Genomic DNA, 5,545 nt, shown 5'->3' on the forward strand with positions numbered 1-5,545 from the left:
GACAGACACATCTGTGTTCTAGAAGCCCCCTCTGGCTGCAGGGGAGAGGGGCGGGCAGAGAAATCAGTAGAAATGTGGGTCCAGGCAGGAGAGAGTGAGGCCTGGCCGAGGGTAGAGGGGGTGGGAATGGGGGGGAGCAAGGGAGCCCCAGAGAGGAAGGGGGACACGAGGAGGAGGAGAAGGCAGGACCCCCACCTTTCCCAGGCCCTGGCCAAGTCTCTGCTCCTTTTGCAGGGGTCTGCTCATACCTGCTCCCTTCCATCCTCTCCTGACCGCAGACACAACTATCCCCAACCCTAAGATGACACTTAGCAGAAGCATGAGGTTGTGTGACTCCTCCAGCGTCCCTCCATTACGGCACTTATTTTGATGGTGACAACCCTTTATGGAGTACCTGCTGTATTCCAGGCACCACACACACACACACACACACACACTCACTCACTCACTCATCATCTCATTTAAACCCCACAAGACTCTTGCAAGGTAGATATTATGGCTCCCATTTTGCAATGAGAATCCCAAGGATCAGAGAGGTTAAGTAATTTGCCTACAGTCACACAGCAAGTATGAGAGAGTCCGGATTTCACCAAATTAGCTAATATATGGAAAGTACTTACACCAGGGCCTGGCACATAGTAGGCAATCAATAAATGCTGGCCACTATTTTTGTTAGTATCAGCAGCTAGATCTGTCTGGCTGCAGAGCCCAAGGTGGGGCCTCACTGATTCATCTTATTCTCATGGTCTGTTATCTATTTGTCTTCCCCACTGGGCTGTGGGATCCTGCAGAGCAGGAGCCAGGTGGTATTGGTTTGTGGGTCCCCAGCACCCCTCATGAGGCAGGCACAGAGTAGGTGGTCAGTGATTGTTGGTTGAATAAATCAAGGCAAGATCAAGCTCTTGAGGGCAAGGACTACGGTTCTCTAAGAATCATGGGATTTCTCCAGCCATGTGTGTCCTACATCTCTATGGGAGGAGGCTTCATTATGCCTTCAGCCTGGACAGTCTGTTTCTCTTTCCAGCCTGCTTTCTCCCACCCTCAGGACTCAGCCTGTAATCAGCTCCGACCAGCAACACCTCCTCCTAGCCCTGGGCTGTCAGCCCTGCAAGGCCAAATCTGGAGGAGCACACACACCCTCCCTCTCTGGTCTTCCATGGCCTACCCATACATAAGCCTGGCATGGAGCGGGGTAGGGGGACAGGCTGCCTGGAGTCCCAACCTGGCCTCTAGCTTTTGGTGGAAACCCGGGGAAGGCCCTCTTTGCTTTGGTCCTCCCCACAGAGGCACCACGAAGAGTTAATTCGTTCTGGTCTCCCAGAAGCTGGACAGGCACAGGGCGAGTCCTGCCTCCTGACACCTGGGTCTGCCCCTGACTGCCTGGCTATGTAGTTCGACTGGCTAGGTGTGTAGTTCCCCTGTCTGGGCCTCAGTTTCCTCAGCTGCAAGATGATCACTTTTTTAGGCCAGCCTTGTCGATTTGCTAAAGGATCCAGCTGGATGGAGGATGAGGAAATTGTGTTCATCTCTCCCAGGTTCTTGATGATCCCCCGGGGGACGTGGCATATCTCCATAAGACCACTAGGTGGCGCCAGCGGGTCACATATCTCCCTGAAGACTGTCTTCAGGCGGAATTCCACCCCAGGATTAAGATCACAGGACCACAGGCTCCCACTGCAGACCCGCCAGCTGGATGGAGGAGGCAGGGTATGCCAGGGTTAGGGACCGGTTTTAAGGTCAGGCAAACGAACTGGGAGGTTCCACGCTAGACTCTTCTCTAGTGAGTGTCCTGGGCTCTGCTGGGCAATTCGCTTGCCCGGTGACCCTGGGCACGCCATATGACTTTGAGACGTCAGTTTCTTCATTAGGGAAGCAGGATAACAAGTCTTTTCTCCTGGGGCATCACGGAGACTGAATGAGATCGGGGCGCATAGAATGTCCTTCCCACCTTCTGGCGCAGCACTGTCTGTCACTAGTCATTACTACTTTACGTCTCAGAATGTCCCCCGGGAAGAACCTTGGGCAGGATGCCCAGAGATCTAGGTCTGCATTTGGCAAGTCCCTTTCTGTTTCTGGTCCTCTGTTGGCCTCAACCAGCCTTGAGGGACTGGGAGTGTCATGGAAAAATAAGGGCTTGGGAATCAGACAGACTTGGGTGTGAATACCACCCACTTCTCCTCTTCCCAGCTGTGTGACCTTGGGCCTCTCTGGGCCTCTCTGGTAATTACCTAATTATTTGTGATTATTCTGTCTGTCTTCTTAGCTCTATTATAAGTTCCATGAGGGCCAGGATCTCGTCTGTTCAGCTCACCTACATAAACTCAATACTGAGCTCAGCATGGGGCCCAAAGTTAGTCCTTAACAAACAAGAGCTGCCATTATTATTATTCTCACTACTGCGGTTACTATACACATCACTCAACACCATAGTAGGGCTGTGTTCAGAGCTTTCCCTGAATTATCTCTAGCAATCCTCTGCCATTATCTCTACTTTACAGGTGAGAAAACAGGGCTGGAGAGGTTGAGTCCTTGACTAAGGTCACACAGCTACAAAATGGCAGAAGCTGGGATTTGAAACCGCGGCCCACGACAGATTATGGTGACAGGTGTAGTAAGTGGAATAATGACCCTCCAAAGATATCTACATCCTAATCCCCAAACCACTCTTGTTCCCTTACTTGGTGAAGGAAACTTTGCAGATGTGATTAAAGTAAGGATCTTGAGATGTGGGCATTATCCTGGATTATCCAGGAATGTCAGAGTGGGAAGGAGACAGGACAGCAGGAGCAGAGGACAGAAAGGCCATGTGATGCGGAAATTAAGTCAGCATCCATTCTAGAAAGGCAAGGAAGAGGATTCTCCCCTAGACTCCAGAAGGAACCAGCCCTGTTGACACATTTTGCCCAGTGAGACTGATTTTGGACTTCTGACCTCCAGAATTGTCAGGTAATTAATGTTAGCGCGTTGTTTCAAGCTACCAAGTTTGTGGTAATTTGTTACAGCAGCCATAGGAAACTAATACACGGACAGATGAGATAATGTCCAAGAAGCACCTGGCATAGAGTTGGAGCTCACTAAGTGCTCTTTCCTTCCCAGTTGTAACCCTTGTTCCTCTTTCAGTTATACCAGAATAGCAGAGGGGGAACTGACTTCCAAGATCTTTGAGCTCAAGCAGCCCATTTTACAGATGTGGAGCCTGCGGCCAGAGTTAGGAAACAACTTGTCCCCTTTGCATGGGGGTAGGGTGGGGTGGAGGGAACTGTCCCCTGGGCAAGTCCTGGGGTTGCTGCAGCCTGGGTGGAATCATCTAATCCAAACCCATTTTCCAGGTGAGGAAACTGAGGCCTGGAATTGCCCCAGAGAGTGGCAACTCCCAGGGAGTCCACCTCTTCACAGAGCCTCCCCTCCCCCTCCAGAGTGGGGGTGAAGGGGGACATGTTTATCCCCAGCAGATAGGGGCCAGCGGGGTCTGGGAAAGCCACGTCCGCTGAGGCCCAGCTGTGCTGGGGGAATTCGAGAGCAGCTCCTTGGTGGCCTTCAGCCTGGGAAAGCTCTGAGGCCTTCCTCTCCCTGCCCGCCTCGCTCCTCCCAGCCAGCCCCGTCCCCACAGCTGTGAGACATCACTGGAGGCAGTGTCCGGTGGAGCTGGAGGAATAGCGGCCTGGAAAGGAGGGGCTTGATCCCTGATCCTGAGCCAGCATTACCCTGGATCCTCCTAAACAGAGCCTGAGGCCCCGGGCTTGTCTGGGAACAGTGGATCTCCCTACCCGGGCACGTGGGGGCACGGTGGCACCATAACACCCAGTGACATTGGCACTGTTCTCCACATAAAGCATTCACACCCAATAGCATTCTCAGTCCCCACAACAGCCCTGCAAAAACAAGGCTGCTACTGTCCCATTTTACAGATGGAGAAACCGAGGCTCAGAGAGAAGAAGGGACTTGGTCAAGGTCCCATGATGGCAGTGCTGGGACTCCGCTGACTCCATGACTCTCACAGGATGACCCTGGACTTGACTCTAGCACCTTCTGGTCCCAGCCTCGCTGTGAAACTTTGAGCCAACCCCTTCCTCTCTGAGCCTCCGCACGCTCCTCCATAAACTAGGAGATAATGACCTTGTCTCCCTCATGCGTGCCCTGTGCCCAGTAAGCAACAAGCCCTGTGCCCAGCACTATCACCTGTCCCCAGCATGATCACACCACTGGATAACTGCAAATAATACCACCCACCGTGCGCCATGTGCCAGGAGCCCAACACACAGCCCCTGCCCCAAAGTGACATTCTGGTCCTGAGGAAGACAGCCAATAGCAAAATAAGTGCCTGGGAAAGCGTGTCAGAAAGTAATCAGTGTCGCGGGGACAGGGCTGCTGCGGGGGCCGCAAAGGTACGGCATAAAGGGTCCAACAGGATGTGAGCGGGTGACCATGTGGCTCCGGGCAGAGCGAGTGGGGCTGCCTGTCAGGTTCAAGTGACACAGAAGAGGACAGTGGAGCAAGCAATGGGAGTGACAGAAGGGTATCCATGGTAGTTCTGTAGTGGCCACTACCAGCTCCTCAGCTCAAGGGGGAGGAAATCCACCATCTATCCACTCTCTGGTCTTCCATCCATCCACCTCTCTATCTTCCTTCCCATTCGTCCATGCATTCATCTTTCCACTCATCTAACCAATTACCTCACCCACATGTCCGTCCATCCATCCATCCATCCATGCATCCATCCATCCACTGGTCTGAAGAGCCACCAGTCTCTGTCTGATTGCTATTGGTCCATCTCTCATGCATCCAACGTGTCCACCCATCCATCCACCTATCTTACACTCGCTCTCATCCACCTATTGTTTACCCAAAAACCTATCTCTCTTTCTGTCCATTGGTCTACCTATCCATCTATCCACCTGTCTATCCTCTTCCTAACTTCCCCACCAATCCACCCATTCACCCACCTTCCTCCACCCATCATCTCCTCACCACACTTCCCACTGCTCTGCCTACCAACTTGTCAGCCTGCTTATTTGTCCATCCGCCCATTCATGCAACATTCGTAGAAGCATATCCTGTGTCTGGGGTCAAATCCTGGCTCCATTGCCTTTGTCTGTCACTAAGCAAGAGCTCAGTAAAAATTATCTTAAAGCAGATGAGAAAATGAGGCTCAGAGAGGGCAAGAAAATTCTCTGTGGTCAACCAGCTGGGAAAGAGCCCAGATTCTAATTCAGGTGTTTGACACTGGAGCCCTTGCATTGAACGGATATATTCAATGTATGTTCTTGGAAGGGCCCGACCTCATACCATGCCTGTCCCGAGTCTGACATACAGGGCTCTAGATTAGATTGACGAGGGTGGAGGGGCTGGCCTGGCTGGCCTTCATGGTTTCCTGCCATTTCTGACACTGGTGGCTTCTCCCTGTGCACCCCAGTCTGGGGCGTGCTGACCCAGCAGGCTGACCTGCCTCCAGGGAAGCTTCAGAGAAAGAGCAAGAGAGCAAGAGAGCACATGCGTGCACCTGAGCATGTGCACACCCCCCCCCCCAACCCAGCCACCCACAAGG

This window comes from Lipotes vexillifer, unplaced genomic scaffold (genome assembly GCF_000442215.2).
Source record: "Lipotes vexillifer unplaced genomic scaffold, Lipotes_vexillifer_v1.1 scaffold728, whole genome shotgun sequence".
Taxonomy (NCBI): Eukaryota; Metazoa; Chordata; class Mammalia; order Artiodactyla; family Lipotidae; genus Lipotes; species Lipotes vexillifer.